Raw genomic sequence first — 16,194 nt, 5'->3', positions numbered from 1 at the left:
TTCTATCTACTGCTATCTGCTATCTACTAATCATGTCTGCCTTATATCAGAGCCACTCTTATGTTTCCATGATAACTACAAATTGTTTTGTCTTTCTGTCTATGCCAGTAAAAAGGATTATAAAACCATTCTACATGGCAAAAAGCTGTGTTGTGTGTGTATTTTTGTCAGTGCTGGTGAAACTATTAAGTTGGTATTAAAAAAAAACGTGTGAGTGTGAATTGTGGTGTCCCAAAGCATATCTGGCGCCCTCTGCTGATGAAAATGGGTTCTTCAACCCCAGGAATGGGCAACGTTCATGATGCAGTACAGCCACCAGTTGCACATCACTTTCTACCCGGCAGACTCTACCGTCTCATGCAATTCCCCAATCACACGCATGCCACCCTCAACCCAAAGGCCTTATTTTAACAACAAGCAAAGTTTATAATAATAACAACAATAATAATAATAATAATTAATATCAAAGTAATATGTAATATTAAATCGATATTTTCCTTTTCAGTAGTTCAGTGTGTGTGTGTGTATTTATTGTCCATCAGTTTGTCCGTCCTCCTATTGCACACTGTGTGTGTGTGTGCATGCATGTCTTAGGCGCCGCCAGAAATGTTGGGCCCCATTAAAGATTCCAATTCCCTAACCTAATTCTACACCAGTGCACTTTTCAACGAATGCCTTGTGTATGTTGCAAGGCTGTAGCAAATGGGAGTAGAGTTTCCCCGCCGGGACTCAAACTCAGACCTTCTGGGGTACCATACTGGGGCTCTGACCACATTACGTAACATTACATTACATTATTACATTACACTTTTATATTCAAAGCAACTTGCACTTACAGTATTTTATAACTACAGGGTGTTGGTTACAGTCCCTGGAGCAGTGTGGGGTTAGGTGCCTTGCTCAAGGGCACCTCAGCCATGGATGGAGATGTGGGGAGCAGTAAGGGCGGAATTTGAACCTGCAATCCTCTGCTCTAAACCCCATCTCCTTAACCACTAGGCCACGGCTACACCAAAGAGCCAGACTCGTTGGCTTGACAGTCAGAGCACACCCACAACCCTAGTGATGGCCACTACATCATACTGTCTTCTCCTTTGTGAAGTGGTAATGTAAATAATTTCCTAGGCTCTTAAGTGATGGGAAAAAGATTTACTGATGCAGCTGAAAATGGAGCTTTTATACTTTTATACTTGGTGAAGTTCCCGCTCCTCTGCAATAATGCTGAGAAGATTCCACACTGATCTTACGGGAGGAGAGCAATAAGGATGCTCACACTGGGTTTGATGACACCAGCAGCACACCAAGGTTGTAAAAGTTTTGGATTTTTTTGTTGTTGACTTTGTTGCTTTTGCCATTTAGTAAATTTAGTTATTTCTAGACTCTTTATGCAGATGGGCTATTTCAGTCTTTGGTATATATATAAAAAAGACTCAATTACATTCTTTTAACACCATTGTTTACACAGAGCCTATAACAGATTAAGATTTTGTTATCACACTTTTGACAATAACGTTATCCAAAAGCTCTGCACAAAGGGGAGAGAGGGGGGCGGGGATCCCTATGACCCCCCAGGCTGACTTTTTAGTGAGTTAAATGAGCATGACAAATAGAGTAGCAAATGTAACGGATGTTGGCTAGCAGAGTTCGGTGTAGAACGTTAGTAAACCTCCCTCCCGAAGCCTCATACAGTATCAGTAGAACGTTAGTAAACCTCCCTCCCGAAGCCTCATACAGTATCGGTAGAACGTTAGTAAACCTCCCTCCCGAAGCCTCATACAGTATCAGTAGTGCTGAGATATCGGCCTGGACTTTTAGCTCAGTGGTATCATGCTGCCCCTCCCGTACACGAACTGGAGCGTTGACTGGTAGGTCGCGGGTTTCAGCCCCGATTGGCTGGAGCGTTGACTGGTAGGTCGCGGGTTTTAGCCCCGATTGGCAAACTAGAGCAGATGACCTCAGTTACACAACCCTATTTTTTTAAAAATATATTTTTTGGTCTTTCTGACTTCATTTATGATAGTACAGTGAAGATGGTGACAGGAAGCGAGTGGGGAGAGAGAGATGGGGAAGGGCCGGCAAAGGACCCGGGCCGGGAATCGAAGCCAGGTCGGCAGCATAGCAGACGAGTGCCCTACCATTAGGCCATGGCAGGGCTACACATACCTTTTTTCATACTGTTGAAATGGCTACAATAAACTTGAAGCTTGAATCACATTTGACTGCCCATGCAGGACGTCATTTGACCTACTGTATTTTGAAGGTTAGTTGTTAATTGTTACTAAAACTCAAATTGTCAGCTAAATTCAGATGAAATCACGGGGGGGGGGGGGGGGGGGGGGGGGGGAACTCCCCCAGGAAAATGGTAAACTAAAAATAAAATTGCGCACTTAATACACAAATTTTACAAACAAACACTTATATAGGTTTTACACTGGCCTAGGACCACTCAGATTCCTGTGACACTCCAAACTTTGTCATATATGTATATGGGCATGTGGGGCAACTGTCATAAACATTTGAAATGATCAGATGGGCTAAATAAAATTACTTTGCTGACCAGATTTGGCACCCAAGTCTGAGTTTGACATCTCTGGTGTACACAATCGAAAGCTTTCTTCACATCACTGTTCTCAAACGTGTGTTGGATACGACCACAATTGCCATTCAAAGAGGGGTTTCCAAAATGATGTAATAAAGAGGCTATGTGTACATGCATGTGGAAAGGACAGTAGATATGACAGAGAGGACATTGCTGTCTTGTAACGTATGTGCTGATGTTGCATGGCTTTTGGGATGATATTTGGAGTATATAAAGACTTTAAAAAAATAATTAATTAATGCAGGATTGTCAGACACTGAAAAGTCAAGGTTAGTGTAAGAAATAAAACTGCATGTCATAATTGGCAGGAATCCGCCTTTGACAACTCACAATGGAATGATGCAATGTAAATAACTTGTTAGGCACTAAAGTGATGGGAAAAAGACCTACTGATGCAGCTGAAAACCAAACTTTTATACTTTTATACTTGGTGAAGTTCCCGCTCCTCTGCTAGAGACTGCAATAATGCTGAGAAGATCCCACATTGATGAGACCAATAAGGATGCTCACACACCTGGGTGACATCATGTCATGATGACACTAGCAGCACGCACACACACACACACACACACACACACACACACACACACACACACACACACACACACACACACTCTCTCTCACACACACACACACACACACGCACACACACTAGGGTGGAATGAACTGAAGTGAAGTGAACAAAACTGAAGTACCTTTGAGCAAGGCACCTAGCCCCAGGGGCTATTACCAATACTCTACCAATACTCTGTATTCTATAGTCTGCCTGGATCCATCCATCCATCCATCCATCCATCCATCCATCCATCCATCCATCCATCCATCCATCCATCCATCCATCCATCCATCCATCAATCAATCAATCAATCAATCAATCAATCAATCAATTAGTCTTTATGAGGTCTTAAAAGTTGCCATTATGTAAATAACCATGTCATGAAAGCGTGGCACATGTGCCACTTACTTACACTTACACTTACATTACCACATTGCACAGGGAATATTTCAAAAACGTATAGACACTTGAGATAAGATTCATTGTTTCAACAGCGTCCCCAGAATATGGCTGTTTTTTCCTTCAGATGCTCTGCCCCACCCTGTGACAACAAGCCTGCCGATGATGATGATTGTGAATTGCACAAGCAAACACAAAATCCCACAAAAATGCTTTGTGACACAGGTGTGGTTGTTCCCATGGGTGTCCCCTCTGGGTGACTTTATGACAGTAGCAGGGACAGATCCTGTTGAAGATGAGGATAAAAGGCCTGGCATGAGGAGCTTGAAACCAGAAGCTTCTCCAGCTGAGAAGAGAGATGGAGTTCAGAATGAGGTTCACCTTGCTGATGCTCTGCTGCTCTTATGCTGCTGTGACCACGGTCCAAGGTGAGATTTTGATATTCTTTGATATTCTATATTATGTAAGTAGTCTATGTGGGACTGTTGTTACGGAGTTGGTCAAGGAATCAAAACTTTCATGATTGAGTCCCATATCATGCATGGCTGAAGTGCATTTGGCACCAAACCTCTTGTTGCTCCAGTGACTGTAACCAATACACTGTAAATCCTGTGTACATGGACAAGAGTTGGAAAAGATAGGTCCGCACACTGCCGATAAGCTCCAAAAATAAACTTTATTATTTAAAAAGCAACGTTTCGATCACGCTGGATCTTCATCAGGCATCATCATTGCCAGCGTGATCGAAACAATGCTTTTTAAATAATAAAGTTTATTTTTGGAGCTTATTGGCTTATCGGCATACCTTTTCCAACTGTCTGACTTTTTGTCTGGCACCTGCAACAAGTGTTTTTGGATGTGCGCATGAAATGGCATGATAATGTAAGTCTGTGCATGCGATTGTAACCATGAACGTTTCCCCTACAATTCCCCTACAGCCTATTGGTGGACCACAAACTATCCAGAACCAACCAGTAAGTTGAACTATTATAATGGATGATGACGATGATAATTTTTTTAAAACTATTATTCTTATTAACTATTATTATTATTATTATTAAACTGCATTTATTATGATGTCTTCTCCAGCTGATACCCAATATGACACCTGTCAATACTACTGCGGCTGGAACTTCGCCACCTGCTCTTGCACTGAAAGCTGCATATACAATGGCAACTGCTGTCGCGACTACTATGGTAAGAAGTTCGCTTCAGATTGCCTGGCATTTGACATTTGAATACATTACGAATGGCATATTAAAAGGTGCTCATCGTTTTTGTTTCATTCCTGGTTTTTTTAGATCACTGCCACTCATCAACAGATGCAACAACAGGTATAACACAGTTTCATTCCTTTAAACATATTCAGTTCATGATTTATATCAGTTTGAAAATATTTACTAATATAATTCATTTCTACAGCTGCAGGGACACCAGGACCGACATCAGAAGGTACTGGACACCACACAGCTTATTATTAAACATAATCAGCCCATGATGTAACTGTGGTGACACTTTATTTTAGGGATACATCTATTAGCACTAATACACACAATGTGCCTGTATAAGTAACTTGTAAGGCATGTACAAAGCAAAATCAAACATTTGTTAGGCATGTATTCGCAAATGTCACCATGCACAATAAGGGATTTATTACCAATTTAACCTTAGTAAGGACCTAGTAGGCCTTAGCACTTGCTTAGTACATGCCTTACAAGTTACTTATGCAGGCATTAACATTGTATGTATTAGTGCTAATAGATGTATCCCTAAAATAAAGTGTTACCGTAACTGTGTATCTGTTTGGAATATCTCACTTATTCATATAATTCATTTCTACAGCTGTATCAGAGACAGAGACGCCAGGATGGCCAACTCCGACATCAGCAGGTACTTAAAACCACACAGCTTATTAACCCATTGATGCCTAAAACACCTGCAAAAACACATGCTGAATGCCTAAGCCCTTGTTGGGAAAGTTGCCCTCAGCCTATAAAAAACCTAAATGTCTTCGCCTCTGATGCACATAAAAACATGAAACATTGTTGTATTTAAACCCTAAGGCCCTCATCTTGCATTAGAATGTGTTCATTCAGCTGCAATATACCCACATTTGTAATGAAAAAGCTAAAATCTCAAGAGCCTGAATGCAGCATATATGTGTCTCCAGGCACCAAAGGTGAAATAACATATACGAGTCATCAGGCTAAAATGGATTAAGATCTGATTTATACTTCTGAAGCAGCTGTGACCTAAGGCAGGTTGTCTTAAAGAAGAAATGAAACGAATATTCATCTATTATTCACATTAAATATTGGGCCTATTTCTAAAACATCAATCCAACTTTAAATAATTTTTCCGGACATAACTTGTTGAAACGGCAACTTAAAACCGTGCCTTTGGTGCGACAATATTTACAGGGGCGTGACGTCATGCGGTTGACACCCTCTTTTTGCGAGTATGGTTGGCTGCGGAAATATCATACATTTGAAGGACCCATATCTCATTAAGGAACCAACATTAAGATACAAATATCGACATGTCGAAAGAACACACCTCTAACATTATGTGACAAAAACTCACGTTGAATATAAGCCTCACAAATAAGCCGAGTAGACTTTTCTTTGATGATGCACCACCATATGCCATATGGGTTGGAAAGATACCGGTAATATTCGGCACAGGATCGACGGGCACAAAACAGCACCGCGCTCCTACTAGGCTACACGAAGGCTACACGCTGATCATTATTAAGATATTATCAATCATATGACACTATTAGTGTAGGCTGTATGTGCTGTGGTAAACTGGAAAATATGGGAGCATGTTATATTAGGGTGCCAGCCAGCTGCCGGTTTCTCAGATCATGTGACAGTCCGCGCTGTCTTTGACAGGTTGAAACCGAAGTGGCACTTTGAAAGCCAGCTTTAAAATCTTATTAAACAATGGCGTTATCTCAATTATTATGCCGACAACTTATCGATCAACCAGCGCGGCATACTTGTTTTTTTGTTTATGGCAACGTGACAAGGGGGGGGACGATGCTTTGGCTGCTGCACTCTGTCTTTGACATGTTGAAACCTAGCGAAATTGCACTATCAGCTACTTTAAAAACGTATGCTTAAGTAGCTCAATAGCATGGTTTTAATGTAATCTTAATAAACAATGGCGTTATACCCATCATTATGCGACAATTTGGAAGTCGGTAGGTATATTTTGACACAGATGTTCGTGCTTAGGGGCTGTTGTTTCATAACACAAGAACTGCACGACCGCCGGCCATGGATAGAGTCATAACTACACAACACAGATGTTCGTGCTCGGATGCTGGGGCGATTTCGTTGCATATAAAGCAATAACTCCACGAACGACGGCCAGGGAGTCGTAACGAAACACCTCGACCCGCAGCGCATTGACCGAGGACCCTTAGTACTAGGGTGCTACAATGGCAGAGAGGAATAGCATCTTTAGCATGCTGCTATCCCGCTAAGTGGCTATCGGCCAGACTCACCCGTGGTCGCACTCGAGCTAGAGATATCCGTCAGCACACCTGCTATCCATAGACACTGCTTGTGGTAGCCTAGGAGTGTATTTCCAACCATGTCCACGGTCTCCAGATTTTTTAAGGTAAACAACAGGAGGGGTGGAAAACGCCCGGAGCACAACATTGATCTAGGTCACTTCAAAAGCCGATGCCTCCTACACGATCAGCGTTGTTTTGCCTTCTCCTTGTCAGCAACAGTTCCAGTAATTTTGACTTAAAGACACTTGTGCAGAGAGATGCCTTCAGTGAAGCTTGTACTTGTTGCAACCTGTACCATTTGGACCGCCACGAACACAATATTTTCCACTGTGCTTTGATTTACTAGCCATAGACGCCGCCATTGATTACTATAACTTTGTGGGTTCGGAGTTGGACTGTGTCAACCTTATGACGTCACGCATAAGACAATAAATTCGCACTACTGGACAAAATATTGCTCATTTTGAGCACGTTTTAACATGACTTCCCGGATAAATTATTACACACACAATATCTTGTTTTAATCACAAAGCTTGGAACTTTTGTAATATGCAGCACAAACTGTAAAATTCCAACAATTAATATTCGTTTCATTTCTTCTTTAAGATCAGAGGGTTGTAGGTTTGAATCCCTACCCTACCTCTCCCTACACCTCCATGGCTGAAGTGCCCTAGCCTAGAGCAAGGCATCTCACCACACATTGCTCCAGGGACTGTAAAAAAGTGGGATCTCAGATGAGTGACCTGTGAGATAGCGCAGGGTCTCGCTTTGGACATTTAGTTTCTTGTTATATTGGTCTTTGAATTCAAAAAAGTTGATTGGTTTTGACATCGGTGGCACTGGATTAATGGGAGAGACAACAGTATGGAACAATGAACGGTTAAGTGGCGCTATTCCGACATGTCGCTATTCCGACGTTAATGTCTATTGTCGGAATACCGACACGTTTTCCACCGTCCGCCGCTATTCCTACATGCCGCTATTCCGACATCCCTAACCCTAACCCTAACCCTAAAAGGTGTCGGAATAGCGATTGCCCCCCACAATGAACAATCCCCTGAAAAGTACCTGCATCCCCCTGCAACAAACTGCCAGCTAAGTAAGCGAACTACAGCATTTTCCAACCATGTAGTTTTCCAACCACAGTCGCACTGAAGGCCCCCAATTCAGAAATAACAAATAAGAGTATGATTTTAAAACTACATTTTGTGCATTTAAGGTTCCTGTAGGCACAGTGGCTGTGGCTATTACAGTTACGGTTGCTCCTGCTCCAGCTCATGTCAATACTATGGAAACTGCTGCCATGACTACTTTGGTAAGTTAATGAAATACTGGATGTCCTGCGTATAATACATTCAGAATGTTGTTTATAAAATGTATTTAACATTTGTTGTTTCCTGTTTTGTAGATTACTGCTATCAAACCACTGACTATCCAGAAGTTCACACAACAGGTATAACACACTATCATCAGAGTTATGCATTCAAACACGATATCAACCCAAGGGCTACATCAGTTATGATGCTAGTGTTTTCCATGCAAGAGAGCCAGAAGCAACTACAGCAGATACTGAACACCATGTATAACTTGGATAGAATTGGACAAAAAACAGACAAACAAACAAAAACAGCAATTTTCTCACAATTATAAATAATGCTTCAATTGAACTGAACTTTTTCTGTCTTGATCCAGCACAACACCCGGAATGTGGAGGATACCTCAGTGGTTCTGGAACATTCTCCAGCCCCTACTATCCAAACTATTACCATGACAACGCCTACTGTGTGTGGAGGCTGTCTGCTCCCTCTGGCCAGAGGGTTCTGCTGACTTTTACAGAACTAGAGTAAGTTGCAGTATTTTAATGGAAGTTTTTCAGACATCATACCTGTGAAGCATGGGGTGCCGTCAAGGTAACTGCTTAGGCCCTCTTCTTTACTCTATATTTACTCGTGTTACACAATACCATTTTTTGTCCCCAATACGATACCCAATACCTGGCCGTGCAGTATCTGCCGATACTTACACCATACCGATACCACTCTGTTTCAAATGTATATACGAAGAGCTGCATACTACTTGGATGTAAAATCCTTGCAATCATGGCTTTGTCAGGCCGCTGCTTTACAAAGTGAATCCAGCAGAACTTTTTCTACTTTTTAAGTACCTTTGATCTACAAAAACTAAGTTCAAGGCTGTGTTCAAGTGTCATACAAGTATCAATACATGGTAATGGTGCCCTATTTTTTGGTAATTGCTGATACTGATACCACCATTTTAGTGCAGTATCTGGGCCTCGGCCGATACTGGTATCGGTATCGGTGCAACACTAATATTTACTAATGACCTGCAACTGGTATTAACCATGACCAATATTTCAATGTACGCTGACGATACCACTGTATATTTAGCTGCAGCGACTGTGGATGATTTAAATGAAACACTTGCAAGTGAGACAGTGAAAGTTGTAGACTGGATAAACAAAAATGAACTGATACTAAATGTGTATTAGACTAATTGTATGGTACTTGATACTAATCATTTATTGAACAATGCAATGTTCTGTTACGTACAGGCAATGCATCAATGGAACACATATCTCATAGCATTATGCAACTAAATATTCATGCATTCAAAGTGCAAATCAAATTATTGTATGAATAGCAACTTTATGTAGAGTAGCTTTCTTTGTCTTCTCATTTTTCTTAGCCGTCTATGTCTCTCATTGTCTCTTGTAACTTTCAGGGATAATTTATGAGGAAAACACCTATGTATTGTTTGTGTTATTTATTTTCTTCTTGTATTTTACTTTATTTGTGTTGTCTTTCCTGATGTAGTAGATATGTATGTCCTGTTAACCACTCTTTGTAGCGGATATTTGTTAATGGTTAATTTGAAGGACCACAGGAAGAATGTAGCTAATGTTATGTTTGCCGCTACGCCGTGTGACTAATTTGTAATTGCCAATGATTAATTGAAAAGACCCCTGGAAGAATAGCTAATGCTAAAAGCAAAAGCTAATGGGGATCTAATAACAACAAACAAAAAGGAACAAATTCACAACAATGTCTTTCACTGAGCGCTCTCCTCCATCTTCCACTGTGCCCTGATCATTATACCATTAGGCTCTCGGCATGCTTGCTGTAGGATACGCGTGCGCTCGCACGATTCGTGCATGAGCGCGTTAACTTGCGTAGTTCATGTCAATTTATGCACATTAAATACTGCAACCAAATGTGTTCGTTAGGTGCGATATCTTCAGACTCCCTGGGGGCGATTGTAAGAAAGACGGCACAGTTCCATGCTCCTGGAGGAAATGACGATGGCGGCAACTTTTCAAGAGCATCTCGAGCTTGTCCGAAATTATAAACATTTGTGATCATAATTCCCTGTTGCACTTTGACAAAGGAGCGTGCAAATGTAGAAGTAGTAGCAGTATCATCTACTTTATGTTTTGTTTACAGTCTGTGTTCCCAATTTCCGGATCACAATGCTGTTCTCTCTGCCCCCTGGATGACACCGCCAGTATTTTGCGTGTTGGTCTACTGCTTTTAAAGTAAGCATGTGCAGTCGGTTGCTCGCGGTGGCGCGAGTAATTTGCGGCTAGCAGCAAGCGTACAGCGGGCTTCACTTGCCTTATCCCTAAAATGTAATGGAAAGCTCTTCATCATCACCATATAATACTCTTCCCTATTCAGGCTCTGAAGAAGACGCTGTTGCAGTATGTCTTTGTAGCTCAATGGTCTAACCAGTTTTCCAATTGCTTCTGTGTTCAGGCTGGAGCGCTGCTGTACCTGCGATTACGTCACTGTCTACGACGGCCCGTCCACAGGCTACAGTCAGCTGGGGAAACTCTGCCACAACTCCTCCCAGGCTGCCTTCCACTCCTCCTCCAACCACCTGACTGTGCTCTTCAGAAGTGACAACTCTGGAGTCAGTCGTGGCTTCCAGGCTGAGTTCATCAGCTCCCTGTCCACTGATAACGGTGAGGGGGTGATATTATGATGAGGAATCAGATGTACTGTACTTTGTTTTGGAGAAGCTATGACTTCAGCACAGTATGTGGGACTGTGGTCAGTGTAGGCAATGCAACTATGCTCAGGGCAGCGTTATCCTATGGTGCAACCGGTGAAGCAGCACCGGGCCCCGCCACTAGAGGGGGCCCCGGACGTCGTGAGATTGGAAAATATGAAACGATATTTTGAGACAATCAAATTGTATTTTTGATGCATTTCGCCATCCGTAGGCAAGCAGAGGCGCATATGCATATCTTGTCACCAGGCTAGACATGCAGCTTGGGCCCCCCAAGACTGTAGCTGGGGAACAGAAGTGGCAATTTGTTACAAGTGTTCATTCTTTTTAATTTTCACGTGGCCCACCTACTGAGCCTAGAATCGCCTCTGCGATGCACGCAGGAATCGGAGGTCTTCGGAATAATCATTTCAGTCAGATGCTTCTGGTTGTGTGCCACCAGTGAAAGCAGTGGTCAATATTTTTTGAGTTTGATGATGGGATACTGTCTAAAAAAGATGTGAGAAACTCGGCGTCAGCACTTGCTTCAGATTGTACGGATAAACTTCAGCCCGGCATGGATTACCGCATTGAAGAGAAGGTTGGCAACGTTAGTCATTTTTGTAAGGTCAGTGTTATAATCGCTTTTTGTAATGGTTGCATAGCGATCATGGACTTGTGCAATCATGTAAGCTAAGCAAACAAGAGCACAGCACACCAACCTAACTTTATCTTATTCTATAGTCAAAACACGGGGAAATAAATCACGCACCCAACTGCGTTCGCGTAACAAAAGTCTTGCATGGCACGGCGAGGATCACTTCTGAGGTGTTATTAAAAAAGTGTTCACAATAATGCTGCGTAAAGTGCACCAACCAGCACTCAAAGTTCTGACAGTCTGACAACAACAGGGCAAGCCAAGGATTTAGCAAACACTAAAATGATATAGTCGCATTTTCCAAAAGCACTGTTATGGCCATTTCCCTAAAGCACTGTAATAATGTCGATGCTCTGTCAGCGTAGCCTATATCGTTGCGTTCGGGTTTGTGTTCGGTTAAAACATGCCTGGGTACCACTCGCAGATTGTTCAGTTAGCAAGTGGCTCTTATCTGGAAGAAAAAAAAAACGTGTGTGATACATCCACATCTAAACATTACGAATTTGCACCGTAGTCTACTGTAATGATTGCATACAGTGTAATGCACCATCTAGATGAAAACCGCTGACTTCTTAATTGGTATATGGTAGACTACATTTTGAGGGGATTTCGTGACAGCTTCGCTTTGCAGTGGTTCGCTGCTAAGGGGATTCCCTCCTTGCGACAAGCGACACAGCTGAGTAGGCTAGGCTAGGCTACTTTCCTTTGACAGTCAGTCAGTCTTTCCAAGGCCATTGGAGGTTAAATTATTTAACACGTGTTTACCACGACGGTTTCGATTCGACAAATTGGTCGGCAGCAACGTCGCAAGAATAAGAGACTTTTTGGTTGTGCTTCTGTTTGGAAGTTCTAGCTGAGCCGACAAACGGCAGTGCACAGAATCTCCTCCCTGTCAGCTGTCTATGCTTCCTGCGTTGTGACTTGTGAACTCAGCAGGGGGTTCAGCGCACCCTTTTTTGTGTTGGAGTAAACGTGTAGCCTGCGTTTCATGCGTTTTGAATATGGCTCATTATAATGTGTTGTAGGGGCCCCGGATTGCGTCTGCACCGGGCCTCGGCGAGGGTTAACGCGGCCCTGCCTATGCTGCTAATTGCAACTATGCTGCTAATTGCAACTATGCTGCTAATTGCAACTACTGAATGCTGCCGGTTTCCCAAGTTCATCATTTCATGAATATTTATGAGTAATTAACTGAATATTACTTGTTTTTTGTAAGAGAATTGGTACTGGTTGTGTAATAAATGGGATACCTCCTTACTCTGTTCATGTCACTGTCTGTAGGTCGCGTTCAGTGTTCAGGTGACAACATGAACATTGTCATCTCGAGAGCTTTCCTGAGTTCTCAGGGATATGACAATGGCAATGACCTGTACGTCAATGATGAACACTGTAGACCATCCATCACCAGCTACCAAGTCGTCTTCAACTTCCCCCTCAACCGCTGTGGAACTGTCAGAGAGGTATGGCTGTATGTTGTTAGATTATTAAATCGGTAATACTTCACATGACACATACGTATGGCATGATAGCGTCATAAAACTGTGTCGTAACACAGTCATGGACGTGTCACAAACATTACGCTAATGCCATGAACACTTTTATGACTGTTGCCATTGAGTGACATTCAGTTATGGTAAAGACGGCCTAAACAATGTCAACTTTTCATGAGCATAAAACGTTTATAACATTGGCATAATGTTTATGACTAGTTCATGGCTGTGTCATGACACTGTTATGACTGATTAAAATCTGCATCGCAAACGCTAAGTTGTCAGGTCAATAAGTCAGTAGGAAAATGCTTACTTCAGAATGGATGGCAAGCAAGACGCCTAATCTTTGTTGCTGTATCCCACAACAGCTGAGAATTCAATACTTCCAGGCTATAGTACTACAACAACTGTAAAACGTAATCCTTGCTGTACTCAGTCCGCAACATTTTTAGCTGTATGAAACAACACTGACAGTCTAAAAGTTTAACTACAACATCCTCATTGTCCTCTGTGTTCAGTTTAAAGGTGGTCAGGTGATTTATCACAACGCAGTGCGGGCGTACTGAACCAACAACGGGGAAATCACACATCAATCAACATTCAAGCTGTCTGCCGTCTGCCACATGGATTCCGACTCTGTGTCACAGATATTGTATAGAGCCCGTGAGATCGAAAACTCTACCATCACTGGAGTAGGGCGTTTCAACACGTCTATGGCCTTCTATACTTCATCCAGCTTCTATCAGCAAATCTATGCCGACCCCTATGTAGTTGATCTGAATGATTACCTGTATGTCAAGGTGAGCTTGAGGAGACCTGACAGCAGTCTTGTCCTCTTCCTGGACACCTGCGTGGCCTCCCCAAATCCACACGACTATGCCGATCACCGCTCCTATGACATCGTGGTGAATGGGTAAGACCCATCTGCTATTTTTGTGTCTGTCCCCTGGCGTAGGCTATTATTCATGTGTTATCAATGGACCCACGAATATATTGACGAACATATTATGATATATTATGATATGAAATATATATAATATTTTCCTGTAGTGACTTGCGGACAATACCTTATTATTATTGCCTTAAAAAGTTGATGATAAACGGTTTATTGTCACGTCATAACTTGCACCAAGATAAAGAATTTGTAGAGTTTTCATGTTTCAAATGTTACTAAGGCAGGTACAGAAAACGCCTGACAGGTAAACAGGTGATGTCATTTTGAGAATTAAACAGCTGATATGCCTTTGGTCATCAAATGCTGTTTTTGCATCTTGCAGGTGTCCAAGAGACCCTACGTACCAGGTCTACAGCAACGGCTACGAGACCTCCGCACGGTTCCGCTTCCGTGCCTTCATGTTCCTGCGGACCCATAACACTGTGTACTTGCAGTGCAAGGTCCTCATCTGCCCTGCGAGCGAGAGATGGCGCTGTCGTCAGCAGTGCCAGAGCCGCAAGGCTCGAAGCCTGGACTCTCCTGGCCACCAGACAGACACCCTGGTCCTGGGACCCATCAAGCTCAGAGGTATAAAAATCACAGCTGATCATAACTCAAGAGAAAATGTACACTGGATATTTGGTTAAATATGGATAATTCGGTTTCCCGATTACAAATTCCCTATTGTCCAAATTCAAGAGAGAGAAAAAAGACCAGTCAGCAGAAACGTTGTGAGACAAATCCTGTTAACTGTGTGTGTGTGTGTGTGTGTGTGTGTGTGTGTGTGTGTGTGTGTGTGTGTGTGTGTGTGTGTGTGTGTGTGTGTGTGTGTGTGTGTGTGTGTTCAGATCCTGAGAAGCCTGTGGCGAAGCAGCTGGAGGACTTGGTGGCAAAGGCAGAGGCCTGAAGAACCCACTGATGACCTCATCAGCCCAAACTAATCAATCATCTCTTTTCCTGCTCAACTATCAACCAATCATGTCTGCCACAGAGGCACTCTATACATACAGTAGTTTTCCCGTTTAGAAACATCCACGCTGTGAGGAGGGGCAAGATGCTAAACAGCCAACCACGTGAGTCCTTTTTTGAGTGACAGCAGTTTCCAACAATCAGAGGTTGAAGAGTGAGCAGTGCAGCCAGAGGCTCGCAGTCAGGAATTGTTTACAAACGGGAAACCCATGTATGATGAAATTATTATATTGCTCTTTTTTTCCTTCCATGTACTTTAAAATGATTATTAAAGCATTCCAAAAGGCAACAAGCTGACTGTGTGTATCTTCTATCAGTGTTGGCGATCCACTTTATCACTAATTCACTACTAGAACATGAAAACTATTGATAACACTTTACTTTATGCTATACTTTCTAGTTAATGAAAGCAAAATAACCATGCGGTTTCCAGTGCAATTACGCTGTAGTTTCTAGTTAATTAGGCCTTAGCCTAGCAATGGAAACAGCTAGTGTCAGTAGGCTTAATTTTATGGTAGGGTATGCCAATAACTTAATTGCACTGGAAACTGTATGGTTATTCTGCTGTTGTTACCCTGAAATAACTATGAAATTAACACGAAATTACCACCTTATTAGCGATCCGTAAAGTCAAGTGTTACCAAACTATTTATGTAGGGGGTGTCTTTAAACATTTAGCACAGTCACTGTAGTATGCCATAGTGCAGTATCTAAGTCATATGACAGGGTTATGTTGGGGGTGGTAGAGGTGTGTGTGTGTGTGTGTGTGTGTGTGGTTGTGGGGGTTGGGGTGCTGTTTGTGATGGCCAGGATCTCAGTAAGGGTTTAATAATTAATGCTGCATCGTCAGAACCTGACAAGTCAATGGTAGCGTCAGAGATACAACTGCATGTTGAAATTGGCAGGAATTCTCCTCTTAGTACAATGGAATGACGCAAAGTAACTACCTTGATAGGCACTAAAGTGATGGGAAAAAGACCCGCTGATGCAGCTGAAAACCAAACTTTTATACTTTTATACTTGGTGAAGTTCCCGCTCCTCTGCAAGAGACTGCAATA

The 16,194-nt window shown here is 42.4% G+C and overlaps 1 pseudogene; it reads left to right on the top strand.

Moving 5' to 3' along the window:
* The first annotated feature begins 5,421 nt into the window (after positions 1-5,421).
* Positions 5,422-15,418, top strand: LOC134441121 (deleted in malignant brain tumors 1 protein-like; annotated as a pseudogene).
* Positions 15,419-16,194: the final 776 nt, after the last annotated feature.

This window comes from Engraulis encrasicolus, chromosome 24, assembly GCF_034702125.1.
Source record: "Engraulis encrasicolus isolate BLACKSEA-1 chromosome 24, IST_EnEncr_1.0, whole genome shotgun sequence".
NCBI lineage: Eukaryota > Metazoa > Chordata > Actinopteri > Clupeiformes > Engraulidae > Engraulis > Engraulis encrasicolus.
The sequence above is the reverse complement of the archived record's forward strand: the minus strand, read 5'-3'. Positions and strand labels throughout refer to the sequence as shown.